Below are 22255 nucleotides of genomic sequence, written 5' to 3'. Positions count from 1 at the left end.
CAAGAGCTTTCAAATGTTTTGTTTGTTTATGTTTTTATTTTTTAAAGATGGAAGAAAGCACAAAAACAAAAAATGAAACAGAAGACCCGCAGAGATTAACGCTAACTTTTCTTCTGAACATTTCGACTTACCGTTCGCCTTGCTAACGATCCCGAAGGAAGGCAGTGATGGAGCGGCAGCTAAAAGAGGCATCAGGCTGAACACCAGGGGTCCACACAGGTGTGGTTCGTAGCTCACTAAGTTGATCTTGTACACGACTCGTGCCAAATACAAGTTGGGCCACATGCGCCCGGGAAGCTTTTCCTATTTCAGCGGCTTGGGCAGGCTCTCCTGCAGAGTGGGGCACAGAGAGTCAGCGTGGTAACCACTGGCTGGGCACACAGCAGAGAACAAGAGATGTCCAGCCACATGGTCAGCTGCGGTCTGAACCCTCCTTCCGCACTTGCTGGTGGCGTGGCTGTCTTGTGAACCCCTTCATCCAGTCACGGGACACCTTTCTGCTGCGCCCCTCAAGCCGTGTCACCAGGTGAAAGCCACCCCCTGCCTGGGTGGATCCTCTCTGGGTGGGCATGCGGGACCCTCAGAGTTCCCTTTGTGCCCTGAAGGTGTCACTAAGGAGGTCGACAGGGGCTCAGACTGACCGGAAGCCCAGGACCATTCCTGACCCCCCCAGGTCTCAGGCCTTGCATGGAGGAAACCTCCACTCAGAAGTCGGGGTAACCCTTGTGACCGTCCCGGGGCACACTTGACCAGCCCCACCGGTCCCCCACCCTGCTTCCTCCCTCTTACTAATAGGCAGGAATTGGGCAACAGCTTTGCCATCAGACATTCCAGAACCAATGTTTGATCTTGTTTGGGAAGTTAGTTGTCCTGGCAGAGGGGGTACTGAGGACTCTGTCTCCTGAGTGGCCCAGCTTTCTGGGAAGCCTGCTGTCACCAAAGGACACTTGCGGAGGACAGCTGTATTCCTTCCACTGGCAGCGTGGAGACTGTAACCTGCGGTCCAATGGACGGCTTTGCAGGACGCCGGCACCAGGGCCAGGCTAGCCAGAGCGGCTCCTTGCATAGAGCCTTGGGAGCACCCGCTGCTCAAAGATCCTGAGACTGCTCCTTTCATTTGCCAGAAAAGCCTGCTCCCTGGAGTGGCCATCCTGTGCTGGCTGAAGGGTTGGTCCTGGCCAGGCTGCAGGTCTTTGACATTCTTAGCCAGGCCAGGGGAAAGCACAGGGAGCCACATGGTATCCTAGGGAGGCTGTGCACACAGCCTGGGACTTCCCACCTACCTCCCGCAGCACCACCAGCCTTGAGCAAAGGAGAGGAGGCCCAGTGATCTTCCTCCAGTTCCTTTGCAGGGGAGACTGGCCACCCAAGCCTCAGCTAAGTGTGAGCTCAAGACACGGCGTCTCCCACCCAACCACATCCTCCCAGGCTTCTGCGTGGCCCAGTTCCAGGCCTGTGGTCCAGTGGTGATTTCATAGCACAGGTACCTGGCTGGCCTCCTCTTCGCAGGGCGAAGAGGCCCTTCGGGGGACCCCGTGCTCCTTCCCCTTCACAAGCACTCAGCAGTTACTGGATGAACTCGGGGGGCCTGTGCTCCCAGGAACGTACGTTTCCACTTCTGGACCAATGCCCTCGTTTATTCCCCACCCCACCTGGCCTGAAGACAACCTCTTCCCAGCCAGCCCTGCTTCGAGGAAAACTAACAGCAATGGCATCCCAGACCCCCTTGATACTGGGTTTTACTCCTTGGTATGAATGCGTTTGAGATGCCATGTGCCGTCGGAGAGAACTTACAATTTCCTGCTAAGATCCGGTTGTTCCTGCAAACCGAGTGTCCTCCTGTGAGGCTTTGCCCTTGTCCCCTCCTGCCAGGAAACGCTCTTCCCCAGACAGACGTCTGCCTCACCCCTGCCTCCGCTCAACGGCCCTGACCGCACAGGCCTCCTGGGCACTTGTTTAAAATAGTATCTCGTGCCTCCCTCCACCCCGCTTCCCCCGTGATTTTTATCTGCGGCCCTGACCTGACTCACGATGTACTAGCTCCTTGTTTGGTTAGAGTCTGTTTCCCCCATTTAGACTGTAAGCTCCCTGAAGGCAGGTACACTTGCTTGTTCGTTTTACCTGCCACTAAATCCCCAGCGCCTGGAACATATCTAACCTGCACAAGTTGAGTATCTGTTGACTAAATAAATAGGTAAATGGTGAATCAAAAGCTCCAGCAAGGAGTTTATCTTGCTGGTGACACGGGGTCCGTAGTCACAGTGCCCCTTGCAGGGCACAGCTGCTGCCTGGCCCCAGGGATGGGCAGACTGGCGCCTTGGAGACTTGTTTCTTCCCGGAGGATAGGAGCAAGCAGGGCAGCGGCTCCAACGTGGGGCAAAGCCTGCTGCTTCTGTCCTAAGGGATGCCCAGGGGCCAGGCGGGATGAACGTGGCTTCCCCTCCCGCCTCATCCATGTCTGCAAGGGGGGCTTCATCTGGGTCCTCTCAGCTTTCTGAAATTTGGATTTGCTCATCTGAAGAATTAAAACAAGGAAGATTATCTTGCTGGGTTTCTGTGGATGCTCGATAAATGGCTGGCTCCTCAGAAATGAAACTCGCCTCCCAGGGCGCCATAGGCCCTTCTGACCCGAGGCCCGGTGGTGTGCAGGGAGCGGAGTCGTCTTCTCCTAAAGCCGCAGCGGCAGAAAGCGTGGCCGTGCAGGTGCAGGGGATCTGTCCCGGGTTGCTCCTCCCTCTGACGTTCCTCGGGCCTCTGGAGGGAAGGCAGCAGGTTCTGGGCAGGGTCCAGCCTCGCCACTGTCAGGCCCCGTGCGCTCTGCCCGCCCCGCCTCCGTTTCTCGCCGGGAACGTGGAGACGGAGTCAGGACCTGGTGGGGAAGTGTTCAGACCATGAAAAGGACTCTGGAGTCCCAGGGGGACACCGATTGTGAAAGCTGTCAGAGTCCGAGCTTCTGTGTCCCCTCTGGCTGTCAGCCAACGCCGCTCTCACCATCTCCCCGCGCCCCACCCTGGGCAACGTGGGGCAATTGCCACGCGCTGCAGATCCCCGTCCAGGGCCCGCAGGCCAGGCACCGAAGGACCACCGCCCCGTGACTGGGGAAGTCACTTTACGTGGGAGGTAAATATTCAATTATCCAAGGCCAGTACGCGAACTTAACTGCATCCCGTCTCCTCAAGACACTATTTTTTTTTTTTTTTTAAAGGAGGAGAAATTATTTCTTTGATCTTAAATTGGATAAACGTTCTTCGGATGAACCCAGCAGGAGTCTGAACAGGAACAGTGACCGCTGGGGACTTGGCAGGGCTCTGGCCTCTGGGGCGGGCGTGTCCCAGGCCAGGTGGCGCCTCCTTCTGGGCCTTTTTCCTCGGTGGCAGCCGGCTGGGAAGGGCGAGTGAACGCACAGCTGGGCCACCGCGGAGGTGACGGCTTCGCTCTGATTGGTTCACAGGCAGCTTCCGGGGGAGGGGCTTCGTTTCCGCCCAGCCTGTACCGCCCCAAGTCGCATCTGAGAGTCTGGGAGCAGATGTGTTCAGTTGGGGAAACACAGTGGAGCCAGAACCTTTCCACTGTAAATCCCGCCCATATGCTCCAGGGCCGCCTGCAGTGTCCGCAGGGCCTCCTCTCAAATGTCCAAGTCCCCTCTGCGGGGATCTACAGAACAGATGTTACCCTGGCTCCTGTGACATTAATTTATGAACTTCACATATGCTGAGTTATGGACCCCGCGCTGTTGCATTCACTTTGCTGTACGTTCCAGAAGCACATTTTTACGGTTCTGTAGAAAGTCTGTGCTGTTCTGCTCTCGATTTCTGCGAAATGCTGACTTCTGTCCTTACTGGCATTTAGTCTGGCCCTAGAAGGTCGCAGGTGGACGAGGAATCCTAGCAGCTCCCACACCTCCCGCCTAGAGGCGGTGAGAGGCTTAGAGAGAGGAAGCCTTTCCCGAATTTGCCAGATCCATGCACCAGCTGGAGGCTCAAACCTCTGTCTGCTCCAACTTCTCATCAATCTGGGCTCTTTACCTCTCAAAATCTAAGACCATGATATCAGCGCTTTTACAGACAACATATTTAAAAACAAAATGTTTCAGCAATTTTATTTTATTTTTTAAGGACTCTGTTCTTTGAGTGCACTTTTACATTCACAGCAAAATTGAGGAGGGGGTGCGGAGATTTCTGTTCGCGCCCGACCTCATACATCAATATCCTCTCCGGAGTGGGGGCTTTGTCACAACTCACGGACCTGCATTAATACGGCACTGACTCCCAAAGCCCTCCGTTTACACTGGGGATCGCTCTTGGGGCTGCACATCCCATAGGTTTGGGCAAATGTCTGATGACATGACTCCACCACAATAATGTCACACAGAGTGATTTCAGTGCCCTAGCAAACACTTGTGCCCTGTCAATTCATTCTGAACCCCCAACCTCTGGCAAACACTGAACTTACTGTGTTCATGGTTTTTTCTTGTTTTTGAGGCTCCATTGTTAGCCCAAGACATTATATGCATAAAGAGTTATATGGCGTTATATGGCAGCGTAGGGATCAGGTCTGGCCAGCTGTCCACCTTCGGGACAGAAGCAGTTTGGAAAAGTCTTCAAAAAAAATAAAATAAAAATAAATGGAGTTCCCATTGTGGCGCAGTGGTTAACGAATCCGACTAGGAACCATGAGGTTGCGGGTTCGGTCCCTGCCCTTGCTCAGTGGGTTAACAATCCGGCATTGCCGTGAGCTGTGGTGTAGGTTGCAGACGCAGCTTGGATCCTGCATTGCTGTGGCTCTGGCATAGGCTGGTGGCTACAGCTCCAATTCGACCCCTAGCCTGGGAACCTCCATATGCCGTGGGAGCGGCCCAAGAAATAGCAAAAAGACAAAAAAGAAAAGAAAAGAAAAGAAAAGTCTTGGCACCTGTAAGTATCCAGAGGCTGCCTGTCTCCATGGAGGTGTGGCTCCACCCCTGCTCTGAGGACCGCTGCCCTCCTGGATGCTGTGGAGTGTCCTTCCCTGACACCCTCTCCACACCTTGGCACGTGCCTATGGCAGTCACTGGTATCCAGATTTCTGCCCAGGTTTCTGGGTTCTTTCAGCCCTGTCTGGGTCCACCTTCTCCAAGGGCACCTGGTCGTCTTGGTGACTGCTTTCCCCAGCACAGGGGACATTGGCTAGGTTACAGTGAGTACTCCATGGCTAAATCTTCAAAGAAGGAACCACTGCTGTATTTCCTTCAGTCTTTCTATTGTGTTACAGTTTCTGTCTCAGAGCTTTGAGGTCTTATCTCAGGGTTTCCTGCCCTTTGGGGTACAGAGCCATCACCTATGGAAAGTCATTCCCTGTTTTCAGCCACAGGGCTCTGAGTCAGCGTGTCCCAGTGGCCAGGAGTCTGCATCTAGTGCCAGGGGGGCCCTGGGCTGCTGCAGGCAGCACTGCCTTGTGGAAGACCCCATGAGGCTGAGTGCTTTGGGGACGGGTGGTGTTGTCCCCTTATCTGCAACTGATGGCTCCAGGCGTGCCTGTGCCTTGTGGGGACATGCTTGCTGTTTTGTGGCATGATGGCTCACAGGACAGTGTCCTCAGACTGAGCTCCATTTCCCGCCCTGCTCCTCATGGACTAAGTGAACTTGAGCAAGTTGCCTCCCTGCTCTGAGCCTGATGGCTCATCCTGGAATGAGGACACTCAAATATGGGATGGTCCCTTTCTGTCTTAATAGCCTGGGAGATTAGGGGTCCGGGAAATGTCCAGGCTGGTGGCTACAGCTGTGTGCCCCCCTTCCCAGGCTCCCAGGAAGACTTGCTGAAGGAGGCTGGGGTTGAGCTATCTGCTCTGCTGGTAGCTGTCCTGAGGGAACCTGCCCTGCCTCCCAGCCACCACCACACCTTCTCGAGGCCACTCACCCTACCCATCTGGGATGGGGTGCTCCCCTCGCATCACTGAGAAGCAGACCCCCCCCTCCCACCTCTGCTCCCACTGAGCCTTTGCCTTGTGCTCTTGGGCTGTTTCACATCAGCTGGTGTTACAGCTCCATTCCAGACCAAGAGTTAAGACACTCAGAACTCAATGGCTCTGCCACTGTGAGCCTGTGACTGGCGGGTCCGTTTATCCAACTTTGGTTTCCTTGTACACAGTGTGGGGTTTGTGTGCTTTCCTGATTCTCAGCCTGCAGCCCCAGTCAGGGTTTCTTTGTGCCAAATGCTTATAACTAGATTGTAATCTCAGAGATTCTGCCTCAAGGAGTTGGGAGCAAGTTCCAGATGAAAGAAATTTGGGGCAAAACAGCTGTAGAGGGGATGCTGAAGGCTCGGGAGGCTCTCAGTCATAGTGTTTCCCTAACCAACCCTTGCCCCAAAGATGCTCCCCTGACAGCAGAAGAGCAGCCTGTTCCCAGGGCAGTGCTCCCACCCTTGTGTGTTGGTTGTGAGATGCAGAGTCTGCTGTCATGAGGTCCTTTCCCCCGGGAGGCTTCAGATGCATATGGATCATAGGTAACAGGTGAGATGGTGGTTTCTGCTGTGACGCGTGGGTTAGGAATCCAACTGCAGCGGCTCAGGCACAGGTTCGATCCCAGGCCTGACACAGGTCATAGCTGTGGCTCAGATTTGATCCCTGGCCAGGGAACATCCATGTGCTACAGAGGCAGCCCTTAAATAAATACATGAATGAGACCAAATCAATCATTCAAAATGCCGTTGGGGGCAGCACAGAGGTGGCCCATGTGTGCCAAACACCTGCAGAGCTGGAACCAGGTGTTCAGGGTTGGGCCTAAATCAGCTGAGGGCTTTCCTTGAACTTAGAAGGATGCCCTGGAGCCGAATAGCCCTGGAGTTAAGGGCACCTGAGCAATGCCTCCTGATCTCAGGAGAAGCCTGGAGTCAGGTGAGGGTCCAGGCTTTTTCGTCCCACAAACGACCTAGGGGGAAAGTCACCATGTATTATATTATTATCCTTTGATATATATGCTTATGACATTCTTGAAATATTATGGATTTTTATTATTATTTTATAACAACAGTCATTTTAATAGGCACAGTCTTTTGAGCATTTGCTGTGTGCCAAACACGCAAAAACACGTCCCACGCATTATCTCATGAGCACATGTTGAAGTCATTCTTATTCCCTTTACTTCACGTACAAGGCAGGTAAGACCTGACCCTCTGAGCAGCTTGGCCCAGATGGTGGAGCTGGGACCTTATGCCTGGGGGTGGCCTGGCTCAAGGAATCCGCTCTAATCACCGTGTCACATGGGCCTCTGGGACTGCAGAGGGAAGAAACCATGGTGAGGCCTGGCAACTTCTCTTTTGCAAACACCCTGAGCACTTTTCTGTGTACAGTGGTTGAGGTTGCACCTGTGAGGTGCATTTTGGGGAAGGTATGGTTTTGGCTTCTGGGAGATTGGTGGTCCTTTAGAATTAAAAAAAAAAAAAAAAAAAGAACAACAACATAAAACAAATTAGAAAAATGATGGCTGCCTGAGTCATCTAACTGAAAGTGAGCAGGCTGAGCTTCTTGGAGGGGCTAATGCCCCACTCTTTGGGTTAGAAGACATTATTGCTTTACTTAACATACTTCTGCAAGAGGCACTGCCATGGCAATGATGCTTTGTGCCAGCAGCTCTGACTGTGCATGCAGCCTTCTCTTGGATGAGGCACCACCACGCCTGTTGTGTAGACAGCAGCCCAAGGTGCTGGAAGGTCCGTGCTTTTGCCAAGTCCCTGACAACTGGCACATCCACGTGAGAAGCCCAGTCCGTCATTCCCAAGCATGTGCCTTTGCCCTTCACCAGCTGATCTGGCCACGTGGTCTGTCGAAGGCTTGAGCGAGTTCTGCTCAATCAGGTGGGGAAGGACAGAGACCCCCTGTGGAAGGGAGGGGGCTGCATGGTCTGGCTCAGTCTCCAGTCCTGCACACTCTGTCTTCTGCTTCGGAAAGAGGCGGCCCACCCTGGAGGCTCAGGCTGCTTGGTTTCAGGCCAGGAAACCAACGATGCCAGGCTCTGTCTCCGCAGGGGGCAGAAGCTAAAGCAGCGTGGACTCACCCCTTCCCTTGCTAGACGCTGTGCCTGGTGTTTCTGCCACTACTTCACATAAACTTTCCCCTCCTGCAATAGAAATTCTAAGGTCCCTGGTACAGCTTTGGAGATGAGCCCCCTGAGAAGAAGGGTCCAAGGTCACGCAGTGAGTGACAAAACAGGGCCTCAAAGCCGAGCTTCTCATGCCAAGCCCGGTGCCATATCACATTTTTCCTTCTCTGTTTTGAGGGCTTCTGTGGGTCCATTCAGCTCTGAGCACCAGGGAATGACATGATGAAACGTGACCCTCGCTGGCCCCGCAGCTGTCCTACGCTTTCCCCCAAGGTCCATGTTGTACAGTGGGGGTGGATTTGTGTGAAGGTGAATAGGGCAGGGTATAACTCACTCTCTCTCATCCACAGATCTATGCTCCAGACGCAAAGGGATGCTGGATAATTCTGCAATGCTATAGGTGTACTTAAAAAGCATGAAAAATGTCTGTTTCCAGGTGGCCGAGAAGAAAGGGAAGCTAGAGCATAAATAGAGGTTGAAACCAAGCAGCTGTGAAGTTATCGAGACCAGAAAGACATCTTTAGGGCTGGGAAACTGACCGCTGCCTGAGGATGCCTGGGGAGCTTGTGGATGCTGTGTGCCATGAGGATCAGGGGAGCAGCTTTACAAACCCAGGAACAGGGAGGGAGCTACCATGTCTGTGTAGAGACTTGCCTTGCTTGGCCCTCCAGGAACACAGAGCAATAACTGATGCCGGCTCTGGACCCCAGGTGTACCTCTTGTGTGAAGCCTCAGTTCACACCATCTGCACTCTGGAAATTTTGAGCAGGAATTGAATATAAAGGTTGATCTATATCCAACTGCAACCCCCAAGACCCCAGCCCAGGGCAGGTGCCTGCACAACTCAGGGTGTTTCTGGGACAGAGAAGGATAATCCCCAAGTTCTCACCTGTGAGAACTTGCCACCTTGAGGCTGAACAGACTCGATAAAAGAAGAATTCACATCTGAGGACCTACAGATGAAGGAAACATCAAAATGCACCTTTGATCATGAAGACACAATATAAAGGGGAAAACAAAGGCACATAGGCCACATTACAACTACAGGGCTTAAAAAAAAGTCGTGGAAGGAAAAATAGAGTCACTGAAAGAAAATGAGTGGGTTGGACAGAATGTCTCCTGGTCTCTGTTGTGTTTGTCCCGCCACAGTAATGTCCCAGGAGTGGGGACAGGTCGCGGTGGAACTTGAACCTTAACAGAGAAGGATAATCCCCACAGCGCCCGGGACTGGGCACCTGCTGAGTGGATGGGTGTCCATGTGAGTGTCCGCTGTGATCTGCTACTTCCAGACTCTTTGGATGTGGACAGTGGTCCCTGCCAGGCCGTTTCCTTCCCAGACAGGCATCAAAGGCCTCAGCTTCAGGTGTGAGGGGACCATGTGCGGAGCTGGAGGAGGGGGCGGGACAGCAGGCCTCAAGGGGGACAGTGACCGGCCTCTCCGGTGTTCCCTCCAAAGGGAAGGGCGCAGCCCCGCACATGGATTTCTTGACTGTGCTGGGGGAAACAACAGAGGGCTCCCCGCCGGCCTGGGGCCCATGTGCCAGCCCCCCTCTCCTCCGGGTCCTGCACGCCATTCATCGTGTTCCCTCATCTGCGCTAACGAGGACCTCTGAAAAATGGCTGCTATGGTCATGATCTATGGAACTTGCTGTAGAGAGCAATTAAATACGGTTAACGGCCGGCTTCCACGAACACATTAAAAGGCCTACAGGCTGCGATTTATGAAGGCAGTTGTGCTGCCTCATTTGTATCCAGTGCATGTCTGGTTTCTGCTCAGGAGGTCCGGCCCAGGAGGGACCACCCTCCAGGCTTCCTCCAGCATCACTCCCGTCACCAGTCCTCCCGAAACCGTGTTAGCAGGGCTTGGTCGTCCTCACTGCCTCCCTGAACGTCCACAGGAGGCCTGCTGGCTGCTATCATCGTGGAAAGGCACGTGCTACCCCCAGAGGAACTTAGATGTCTCACACGTGGTGTAAAGTGACTTGATGACAAGCTCAAGGTGAAGTGCTGTGGGCTCACTGTCCTCCACTCTGCTGATGTCTCTGTGTAATCAGCACACGACCCCAGCTCAAGGATGGGGAGGGGTCTCTATCCCCAGTGGCCAGCAAGCTGGGCAGAGTCATGCCCCATTCATCCAGCAACCTTCCCCACTGTGAGACAGGAGGAAGATCAAGCCCCTGAGAAGCCCAAACAAGAACTAAGAGCATGCAACCTACTCAGGAGTGAGCAACTAGACAGGAGATGGCCAGTCTGTCCCAGCCCCCCCCCCCGCCCCCCCCCCCCCCCCCCCCCCCCCCCCCCGCCACTGGCCGACTCCACCTACTGACGTCACGCTGGCCCAGGGGCATGCTTCCATCAGCAGTGGGGACTGCAGACAATAGGTGTGTCTGCTGGTCTGGTCCTTGACCTTCACCTGGAACCTTGGGGCTAAACATAGAAAAAGGGCTAGGGAGGTAGCTTTGCAGGACAAGTTCCAGGGGTGTCCTTGGTAGTATTTTCCCCTTTTGTGGACACTTTTCCTTCCTGAGAAAATAGCCAAGACCAGGTGTTCTTTTGCCCCTGGAACTGCCAATGGTTTCGTGCCATGAGGCCAAAGCACAAGAGTCCAGGCAGCTAGACTGTGATACCAGCCCTTGCTTTTGAACGCCCAGGCTTACTCAGTGGAAATGCTGGGTGGGCCGGTGGGGGAAGCCACAGAGATGTGGGGTTTTCCGTGATGAGAGGTGAGAGTTGCCAGAGTAGGTAATGGCAGGGGTTGTCTTGGGGCAAAGGATGGGATATCTTCCTGTTGTTGACATCATTGTACTGCTTCCCAGTGAGGCCCTGGGACCCACTCACATCAGAGATGCCATAATGTGAGGAAATGGAAGCCAGAGTAATGGCCTTGGGGAAAGTGACAAAGTACCCCTGTGTCCAAACTCAGCTCAGCTACAACCCCCTCAAAGGGAGCAGGAGGGTGAATAGAGAGTTTATTTCCCGGACACTTGGGGCTGAAGGGCAGAGAACACTTCCTTGAATGCTTAGAGTATATAGAACCTTCTGGACGTGTGTTCAAGTCCACGAGGAATGGCTGAAAATATGATTCATTTGCAGGTAGCAGGTTGAAGAGAAGTTTGGATCAGCTTTTATTTAATTTGGAGAAATAATAGCATACGATAGTTCTGCTGGTGTCCAACGTACTTTAGAGTCTGCAGTGAAATGAATTTCCCCAAAGAGGGAGGACCTTGGAAAGTGATGACAGGTCCCGTCTCCAAGTATTAATTTCTAGGGAAGCGGAGGCCGTCTTCTGGCGTGGGGACACCATAGGGTCTGCATCACCACAGTGCTGAGGGCAAGGACAAGGGACAGATGCCAGCTGGGTCCAGGTTGTGATCCCATAGACAGCGTGGAAGTGATGGCTTCTGTTTTGGGAGGTTTTTTTTTTGCAGCTTTATGGAGATATAAACGATAAGGAAAATGGCATGTACTTAAGGTGTACAACTTGACACCTACCTGTGAAAGCATCACCATGATCAAGTCCATTAATGTCCCTGTCACCTCACTGTGGGAGTGTGTGTGTGGGGGGTAAGAACATTTCATACTGATCTTCTTTGCAAATGTCAAGTACACAGTATTACTAACTGTAGTCGCTGGGCTTTACCTTAGAACCCCAACCTGTTCATCTCATAACTGGAAGTTTGCACCCTTTGGCTAACGTCTCCCTATTTCCACCCCCACCACCCCCCACCCCGGCTGTTGGCAACTACAGTTCTACACTCTGCTTCTATGAGTTTGATTATTTTATTTATTTATTTACGGTAAGTTTAATTTTATTGCAGCCTTGTTGACTTACAACGCTGTGTTCGTTTCAAGTGTACAGCAAAGTGGATCAGTCATCCCAATGCATGTATCCCTCCCTTTTCCCACATGGGTTGTTACAAACTAGGGAGTACATTTTCCTGTGCTCTGCAGTCGGTTCCTCATCTCCAGTAAGTTACTCATCTCGTTTATAACATACACACACTACTGAGTTTGACTATTTTAGATGCTCCCTGTAAGTGAGATCATGCGTTGTTTGTCTTTCTATATCTAATTTATTTTGCTTAGCACCACATTCTCCAGGTTCATCCAGAGAGAAAATTACAGAATTTCCTTCTTTTTAAACTCTCAGTATTTAGTCATTCATTCCTTGGTGGAACTTATGTTGTTTCCATGTCTTGGCTATTGCGAATAATTCTGCCCTGGACCTGAGTGTGCAGGGATTGCTTTGGAGTCCAGACTTTATTTTCTTTGGATTTATATCCAAAAGAGACATTGCTGAGTGGTATGGTGTTTCTATTGTCAATTTTTTGAGGAACCCCCATACTGTTTTCCATAGCGGCTGCACCAATTTGCATTTCCACCCACGGGGAACCAGGGTTCCTTTTCCTCCACACCGTCGCCAACGTTTATCTTTTGTCTTTTTGATAGTCACTATCCTAGCAGGAGTGACGTGATCTCTCAGTGTGGTTTTGATCTGAATTTCTCTGACGATTAGTGATGTTGAGCATCTTTTCATATATCTGGTGGCTAGTTATATATCTTCTTTTGAGAAATGTCTGCTTGTGTCCTTTGCCCAATCTTTAACTGTGTTATTTGTGTGAATTGTCTTTTGCTATTGATTTGTAACACTTACTTATATATTTTGGATCAGAGCTCAATAGCAGATGGTTTGCAAGCATTTTTTCCCATTCCGTAGATTGCCTTTTCACTTCATTGAGTGTTTCCTTTGCCGAACAGAAGCCCTGTGATGTTTCCTAAGGCCAAGACACCTGGGCTAAAAATAGAGCTATTTGAGCTGTAATTGGAATCCCACTGAGAAGTTGAGTCAATGGTCAGTCTCTGAGGCCAAGAGAGGTGTCAGCTGATGGAGCATCATAAGGATCTGGTGTTTGAGTGCCAGTATTCGTGGACCCAAGGAGACCTCATCTTCAATGACCGTGAGGCAAAGAACGCTTGAGTCATTTAAAACAGGCTTTGGGCATGCTGATAATCAGAGAAGGATGGAGCGCTGCTTCCGTGTGGTTCACAGAAACATGACATCAAGGCTCTGGGTGGGAAGATGTGACATCAGGAGGGACGGCTTAGGCCTCAATGGATTGGGTGTGGTCAGAGCGAAACTGAGGGTGCCCCCACCTGACACCCAGCACAACTAGGTTCAAACTCTATAAATATTCTCAACCAGGGTCGATATCAAAGGGGGGCAGAGGAGAACATGAAGCAAGACAGGAGGCCTTGTCTTGGTTTATTAGCTGTGGCAGGTGGGACCCATCATGGGAGTGGTGAGGTCCCAAAGAAATAATGTGGACCTCCTCAGCGGTCTCTGAGCCCGGCCACAGCAGAGACTGCCCCCTGCTCTAGGTGGCTTTGCAATTCTGTGCTCTGCACCTGTGATGGTGGCCCAGGCACACCCCAGAGAGGGGTGTCTGGGGAGTGGAAGCTTGAGGTGAAAGCAAAGACAGAAGTAAGGTTACTTGCGTGGGTATCGAGTGGGGAAAGCAAAACTTGGGGAAGTGTACCCTTCAGCCCCACGCGGTTTATGGGGTTTGGCACCAGGTTCTTTGGAGGGATGGTACCGGGAAACAGAGGCGGGGATTTTATGGCCCACTGACCTAACAAAGAGGATCCGTAAGTAGGAATCTGAAAGCTAAGGGGAGTCTAGGATGATGGCAGGAAACTAGTGGGGTATTAGAGAGTGGAGACCCCTGGGATTTTTAGGAGATTAGGTTTGCCCATCTGGCCCCTGTGGTCCAAAAGGTGATTGACCATGAGGCCCCAGTGCCAACGCCTCACCCCTGGGGGCCAGATCTGATGCTGGCATGTGAGTTAGGGCTGGTATATTCCAGCCCGGGAACCTACGATGCTGCAGTGTAGACGTGTTTTCAGTGGCACAGCACTACCCTGTAATTTCAGAGAAAAGGGGAAGGTCTTACTGACGTGCCTCTTCTGACCAAAGTTGCAAACATCACCTCTGCTCACGTTCTGTTTCCAGAACTTTGTCAAGTGGCCATGCTTAGCCTCCAGGGGAGCCTGGGAGATGCAGTATTATTCTGTGTAGCCAGATGTCCAGCTAGATATCAGGGGTTCTTCTATTAAAAGAAAACCAGCGAGTAGGAATACGGGGAACCAAGAGCAGTCAATGCCTTGGGTAGGTGCACAGTCCCGAAGAGGGATCAAGCCGAAAATTAGAATAAATAAAATATGAAGGCAGGAAACCCACCAAGACGAGTGTCGCTTGAGTGGACCTCTAGTGATGCTTCAGCTCTTTGTTACTGTAGCGGCCAAATAAGAGTTTTCAGATTGTCTGCTTTCTTTAAGTGAATGCCTTTCTGATTGTAGTAACACTTCCTTGTCTTTGTTTAGGAGAAAAAATTGAAAAGTGTGGAAAATCAAATAGAATCAGTTAATGACACACCATCCAGGGGAAATTCTCTCTTTTATGCTGGTATCTCTTCTTCCTACGTTCTCCGTAGCTGTCTAGCTCGCAGGTGTGTGTTTATAAGGAAACCACCTTCTATACTTTATCCTTTGACAGGGTTTTTTTTTAATTTTAGTGATTTCTTTAATAATCTTTATTGTTGGCCGTCTATGTCCTAAGAATTCCTTCTTTCTCTGTAGATCCGAGTCAAGGAAAGGGGGACACAGGCAGTGTCCTGGGGAGGCTCCCCTTGCCCGCACTTGGGAGGCAGGATGCTCCAGAGGAGGAAGGTGTCACCGCCTCCTTCAGGGGTGACCTTCCCAGTAGGCCCGCTGCCCACGCGCCCCCCTCACCCAGCCCAGCCGGCTCTGCCACCTCTCCCTGCCCCTCCCCTTCCCTGTGTGGCCCCCTCACCCACAGGCCTGCCCTCTGGGCCCTTAACAGAGAAGACAGCACATCTCACCTCGCTGGTGGTCTGCATTTCGGGATTCAGGTGTGAGTGAGAAGAAAACCACTTGTCATGACCCCCCAGGTGGCCTGCAGTGCATACCCAGGCCCCTGATCCAGCTCCATCCAACGCCCCCCTTCTCTCCTAAGCCATTGCTCTAAGGGCATGCGTTCAAGTCCAAGGGCAGTGAGGTGAGTGTGGCCAACTAAAGCCTGAAGGACATTCGGCAGGGAAGGGACACGGCAGAGCCTCCTTGCTTAAACTTTAATTTGAATTGGAAATTACCCTGTCTCAAGGTCTGCTTTTCTTTCGGTTAGAGGTTAGTTTTATTTTTAATTTTTTTATTTATTTATTTTGCTTTTTAGGGGCACACCCATGGCATAAGGGGGTTCCCAGGCTAGGGGTCCAATTGGAGCTACAGCTGCCGGCCTACAACACAGCCACAGCAATGCTGCATCCGAGCTGTGTCTGCGACCTACACTGCAGCTCACGGCAACTCTGGATCCCTGACCCAGTGAGCGAGGTCAGGGATTGAACCCACATCCTCATGGATACTAGTTGGATTAGTTCCTCGGCACCACAACAGGAACTCTCTATGTTAGTTTTAGTACCTAGGTGTGGGCCTGTGTACACATGCCTCTCTGTGTGTGTGTGTGTGTGTGTGTGTGTGTGTGTGTGTGTGTCGGGGAGTGAGGGAAGGATGGGGGAGGGGAGGGAAGATCCAGCCATGCAAACACTTTACTGAATTCCAAGCCAGTCCTGGTTAGGAATGAACACATCGTGGCTGAAAATTCCCTAGGATTTCATATGCCAAGTATGTGAATTCATATTCTTTAAACACACATACGCGTGCACACAGGCAGCAAGTCCTGTGGCCACCCCCCTCCCTGACAGGACAGATAGCAGGCTCAACCAATGCCGAGGTCAGAGCATGTGGAGGGATGATCTCAGGCTGTCCTCCTGCCCAGCTCCCAGGAGGGCAGAGCGGCCTGCATCCTCACCCAGCCTGGACTGAGTTTTCCCAACCCCAGACTCCCGGTCCAGCCAGAAGGCATGCCTCTTTGTTAAGGATGCAGGGGGCAGATGGGCTGGAAAAGGGGACTGCAGAGGTGAGTGGAGGGAGCTGCCCCCAGGCTGTCCCCTCACAGAGCCCCAGCCTCCACCTCCCAGCCCTCTGCTCCCAGACCAGCTGCCCCTAGGGCCCTGTGTTCCCCAGGGCCTGCTGTAAATTTTCATGAGAGCTGTGTATCTGGAGAGAGGGAGAAAGCAGCTAGCTTGGGAATTAATCAGCCCCACATGGATTGCATAAAAAAAACAAAAAACAAAAAAAAAAAACCAAAAAAAAAAAAAACCCTTACATGGCAAAGAGCCCTTTAAAATCCCAAATTGGAATGCTTGAAATAGGAGCTCCCTTTCCTGCAGCCCCCTGGCTGTTTGTCAAACAGGCTTCGTTGCCATGTGCTTCTTCCTCCTGTCTGCCTCCCCCTGACTCAGCTGAAGGGAGGTGGAGAGTTATCTGTCCCCAGGGAGAGATGCTCCGTGCAGGCCAGCTGCCATTCAGGAGCACACATCTCCTTTCCTGCCGCCCCCGTCTTGTCTGCTGAGATGGTCCTGAACCTGAACCCGTGAAGCCAAGTCCAAGGTACATCCAGAGGGCAAGATGCTGCCTGTGTGAGCATCACGGCTCAGCCCCTGCATCCCCTTCCAGCATGTGTCACCCTGCGTGGTGCTGTCTCCAGTATCTGCAGTGTTAATTCAAAGTGCTTTTTTTTCTTTCTTTCGAATAAAGTCGGCTGCACGGCTTCACTTGGAATGTCTCGGGAAAAACCCTTCCTGGCTGCTTTTTAAAAACAATCACGTTTCCTTTGCCTCTTGACTCAGCTAGACGTAAACGTGGTGGCGTTGCTCTCCCCGCTTCAAAACTGTACAGAAACATGTGGAAATGTGCTATTTTTTCAGATGGAAAACCATGTGCACCAAATTTTCCCAGACCTGATCTTAACGGAGATAAAAGTGAGAAGCCCTGAGTTGTATGCTATAATTTCATCATCCTGTGCTGTGGGGTTTTTGTGCCTAAATGACACCCACAGTGATAGCATGGCTTTCACAAAAGGTGTTCGCTCACTGATTCAACTCTCCAAGAGATGGCTGGGCTGTTCAAAGCAGAGAAAGGATGCCTGCCCTCAGTCCACAGAATGGGGGGTGGGGGTGGGGGTTGCACCTGGAGCGCCTGGTGGTCGCCGTCCAGCAGCACCTCCCCGCTCCTTGCCTATTCAGCTAATTTTCTTTTTTATCCTGACATCTGCTAACTGCTTGGTTTTGATTTTCCAGGAATAAAGGGTTATTGGCAATGGGCACCACCCAGGCATCTGGGTAGGGGGCTTTGTAGGATGATCCGCAGAGTGAAGACGTGGCGGAGGGAACTGCCCTCTCATGATGCTTCTCTGGCCTTTTTTTTTTTTTTTTAATTTTATTTTTGCTTTGTTGCAGCATATGGAAGTTTCCGGGGCCAGAGGTCAAATGGGAGCTGCCGCTGCTGGCCTATGCCACAGCAATGCGGGATCTGAGCCATATCCGAGACCTACACTGTCACTCCTGGCAACCCCAGATCCCTGACCCACTGAGTAAGGCCACGGATCAAACCCACATCCTCATGGATACTAGCTGGATTCCTTTCTGCTGCACCCTGAGGACATGGGGACTCCCTTCTCTGGCCTCCTTTTAAACTTCCTCTCCAAACATGATTTTGTGTTTTTCTTTTTAGGGCCACACCTGAAGCATATGGAGGTTCCCAGGCTAGGGGGTCTAATTGGAGCTGTAGCCACCGGCCTAACACCAAGGCCAGAGCAATGCCAGATCAGAGCCACATCTGCAACCTACACCGCAGCTTGAGGCAATGCCGGATCCTTAACTCACTGAGCAAGGCCAGGGATCGAACCCACATCCTCATGGATACTAGTCAGGTTCTTAACCCTCTGAGTCACAGTGGGAACTCCCAAACACAGTTTTCAAATGCTCTGCCTTTTCAGTGCTTCTGGGTCTTTATCTGGAAAAGCAGTGTCCCTGTGTGGCTCTGAATGGTCCTGGGCCTGTGCCCTCCTTTCCCCTGGGCCTGCGAGGGTCCCCCTGGGGACACAGGGAACAGGTTTTGCCAGGCTCTCTACTGGGGGCAGGCCGCTAGGCAGCCATGCATGTATGCACTGTGGTGGTCCCAGAACACTCTGGACGATCCCTTTGAAAGAAAAGGTTTGGGAAGATTCTCAGGATGGAGGCGGCTCGTTTCCATCCTCAAGGCTTTATCTCACAAAGGACATTTGATATGAAGAAAAAATTGAGTCGGACTCTGCTCCTGACTCTAGAGGACATGACATTCTTCCAGGTGTCCCAGTCAAGTGATGCTTTTAGTGCCAAAATCCTCAAAAGGGAATGTACAGATCACACCTGCACATGCAACAGCAGGACTATATGATGAAAAATCTAATGGCTACAAGCAGAGAGCTGATGCTCAATAAAGGTTAGATGAATAAGTGAAAAAGTCAATATTGTCATTGCTGCTCAAAAAAGCCGTGATTATCAGCATATGCAAATTTACACTGCCCTTTATAATCACAGCTGTGCAAAGCCTCATCGCCTATCAAGCCACCAGGGGAACCTTCTATATGTATTCCCGGGGGCAAAATAGGAGACCAGCCACCCTGCGAGTGTGTGCGTGCACACATGTAAACCCACCTGGGCCGTCCTGTTCTGCAAGAATCCCACTTTCCTTGTTTGCTTTCCACGAAGAGGGGGGAGGTCATGAGTCAAATGCTTCCATGGAATGATGTAGGGACTTTCAGAGAGTACAGCCTTAGAGAAGCTTTCTTCAGACTCGAAGTAGACGTATAAATAGGAAGTCCTGAGTGGGAGAGGACGTGATGAAAGGTGATGAAAGGCTGGGACCAGTGTCTTTTCCTTCCTGCAAATCAGATTGCTGTGCAGCCCCGAACTTTAGGGCTCCTAGGAGGTCAGACTTGGTGGGTGGCTGGACTGCTGGCCCAGTAAACCCTTGTGTAAGAGTGTGTGCATGTGAATGTGTACGTGTGTGTGTGTGTGTGTGTGTGTGTGTGTGTCCCCATCTGTGCCCTGCAACTGGAATGAGTCTGGCCACCACCTAGGCAGCCACTCCTCCTTTCTCATTTCATTAAGGACCTGCTGGAGTTTCCACTGTAGTGCAATGGGATTGGCAGCGTCTCTACAGCCCCAGGACACAGGTTCGATCCCTGGCCCAGCACGGTGGGTTTAAGGATCCAGTGTTGCTGCAGCTGCAGTGTAGGTCAAAACTGGGGCTCATATCTGATCCCTCACCCAGGAACCTCATATGCTGTGGGGTGGCCAAAAAAGAAAAAGAAAGCAATAAGGAACAGCCAGCATGGAAACCTGGACACAAGAATCCTGTTGGGGCTGAAAGTAAAGCTTGGCTTAATAACACCCCCAGTGTTATCTGTACCTTCCCCATGTTTCCCACCTACACTCTTGGTTCCTTAGATGAAGAAAGAAAACTCTCTTGAAATGATTCTGTGGGGTTTCTCATCTGTTAAAAAGGAACCTCATCACTCAGTGACCTTGAATATCAAAGGAGGTAGTGGCACTGCTTTGGACCAGGCAGAGCTGGTGCCCCCTCCCAACCCCATCTGCTGCTGTGTGACCTCCGCCACCCCTTCTGCTACTACATCCTTCTCACTGAGAACTAACCCTAACCTGCAGACAGGTGATAATCCCCACCTTCCCGGGCCACAGGATAGCGTGCTGGTTTTATGTGAAAAACATGAAGCAGTACACAGCAGGAGTTTAATGCGTAACGAGGAATTATTACTTGGTATCTAAATATCAACGTATATAATGTCCTTAATATTTATTTAAAGCAAGTGCATTCCGGGTTAAAGACAGAAAAGTTATAAAATGCCAGAAAGATGCTTATTTGAAATAATTGCAAAGCTTTAAATAAGAAGGTATTATAAAAGGGCCTTAGCTCTGCCATCAGTTAGTTATGTAGCCTTAGAAAAATCACGTCACCTCCCTGGACCTCGGCTCTAAAGAGATGGCTGTGTGATCGCTAATCCTAACAGCCAGTGCCATGTGGGAGCAGCGTTCGGTAGTGGCCCCTGGGATGTTCCCCAGAGGGAAGTGTGACTTGGCAGCACTACCTCCCCAGATGAGTTCCTGTAAACCCACTTCTAGATTCTCCTCCAGCAGCCCTTCCTTCCATGGTTCACTTTCCAGAAGCTTCTGTGAGTAGGTGTCCTGGTCCTTGTGTTCAGACTCCTGGGGCTGCTCTGAGGCCAGCCTCCCGCCCCAGCTCCCAGGGCTCTGTTCTGCTGGCTAGGGGTGGCCAGGGCCCACCTCTCAGAAGACTCCAGAGCTTTCTCTCATGTCATGCCCTGGGAATCGGCATTCCTCAGCCCAAGTTCTGGCTGGGGCTCAAATTCACTCACCCCCGGACCTTCAAGTCCCACATCCCCAAAACGGGAGGACTGGCCCCCAGGCTCCTCCATCACTGCACCCTGGGTCTCCCAAGAGAAGCCGCAGAATGCCGACCCTGGCAGGAATTCGTCATCCAGGTGGCGCGCCCTAGAGCAGACCCACAAAAACAGAAGGACAGACCTCTCTCTCCATCTGGAGGGACACAGACGTTGGATCCTGAGTAGAACAAAAGGAAGTCCCATCAGTGTGAGCCGGCAGGGAAGGCAGTCGGTGTAGATGGCGGGGACGGAAGGTGACCAGCAGGCTGGGTCCCAGCACAATGAGAGGCAGGCCAGCGGGCAGCAGCTGAGACCCCAAGGGCTGTTTCAATGGCAGAGTCGCCACAGAAGGACCTGTTGGCCCCACAGTTGTCTGCCAGGCCATTTGTCCACAAGGGAAATAATAGGACGGCCTGACTGCTCTGGGCCGCATCGAGGACAATGACATGCCGTGAAAAGAGTTAAAAAGATTCTGAGGAAGGGAGAGGCAGCAATTCAGGATCCTTTGGACGCGGCTGGCACGCTCTTTAATTAAGGCCCCTTCTTCAGCCCATCCTGCTCCCGTCTCCCAGCTGCCAGCCCAAAGGGCCAGCGAGGGTGACTTCACACGGGCCCTTCCAGAGTGTCGCTGTGGCCCACGGTGATTGTTCATGAGGGCGGCCGCAGGCTGGCTCGCGCTTTCTCGTTCTTGCTCTGTGAGAGTCTCTGAAACCCACATTAAAACGTGTGTGAGCCGAGCAATTCCACTGATCAAAGAAGAAGATCACGAAGGGTATTCATTCAAGGATATCAAAGGTACGACCAGCATTCTGGGCACAGTGGGAAGGCCAGAGTTCCCTTAATCCATCGAATCTCCATTTCGTCCCCAAAACTGCCTCCGGGCCTGAAAGCTGGTGCACAGAGTATTTGCCTCTTGCAGAAGAATTTTACTTTCTGCGGCTGCGTGTAATAAACACTCCGAGCCTGTGACCTGGGTTTGGGTCATTTTTCTGAACAGCCCCATTCTGCTGGGTGTCATTGGGATGGTTGCTTTGTCAAGTGTTTGGGTGTCGGCTTCATTCTACAAATCCGACCCGTTTGCGTGGGCCTGCCATGGCCATGAGCCCAGGTCCTGACCCGAGGCAGTAGGATAAGCCTTCTGCCCCCCAGACATGTCCTTGTTGCCAGAGTTGTGTCAGCGCGGCTCTCGGGCTCCGCTCCCCTCCGCTGCCCTCCTCACAGCTGTTGCTGTGTTCTCAAGAGGCCGGCCCTGTGTGGGCTGGTTCCCTCACCCAGCCCACACGTGCCGGCGGCCTCCAGAACCAAAGGAGACTGGTGCAGATCCAACCCAGCCCCGGTTCCACCCCGCCTGCTGCAGCTCACCCTGCCCTGCTGCAGTGCTCACCCGGGCGGCCAACTCCTTTATACGGTTTGCACAGGAGAACTGAGGTCCCACGAATACAGAAGCTGAGGTCCTCACTGATTTGTGCAGGATACAAAGAAAGTGCCAAACATCATTATAAGAGGATTGTCACAATGGTAATGATAAAAAAGCATACTTCATCTAGAAAATGGCAAAATAAGGGGAGAAATATACAAATTCACAAGCTCAATAAATTCTAGCTTAAGCAGCCAAAAAAAAAAAAGGCAAAGACCACAGGCCTGTGATGACCAGTATGTTATGCACATGTAGCTATCGAGCACTTGGAATGTGGCTAGTCTCAAATGAGATTTGCTATAAAAGTATAAAATATACCAGACAGCAGAGACTTAGTACAAAAAGATGTAAAACGTATTTTTATAATATTCACATTAC

At 51.8% G+C, this 22255-nt stretch overlaps 1 long non-coding RNA gene across 4 annotated transcripts in view; it reads left to right on the top strand.

Annotated features, from left to right (window-relative positions):
- LOC100624063 (uncharacterized) overlaps nt 1-14513 on the top strand; it is a 29740-nt gene extending 15227 nt beyond the window's left edge. For 3 of the 4 annotated variants that reach the window (XR_014839848.1, XR_014839844.1, XR_014839845.1), the window contains one exon: nt 48-4634. This is a non-coding gene — a long non-coding RNA (uncharacterized LOC100624063). Of the gene's footprint in view, nt 1-47; nt 4635-8428 lie in introns of those variants that run through there. The other variant, XR_130524.5, reaches the window with a different exon arrangement.
- Nucleotides 14514-22255: the final 7742 nt, after the last annotated feature.

This window comes from Sus scrofa, chromosome 3, assembly GCF_054392235.1.
Source record: "Sus scrofa isolate SSC_HxYL_T2T_F1_AM1 chromosome 3, Sscrofa_HxYL_maternal_Yorkshire_Landrace_v2.0, whole genome shotgun sequence".
Lineage (NCBI taxonomy): Eukaryota > Metazoa > Chordata > Mammalia > Artiodactyla > Suidae > Sus > Sus scrofa.
This window is presented reverse-complemented; position numbering and strand designations above follow the sequence as displayed.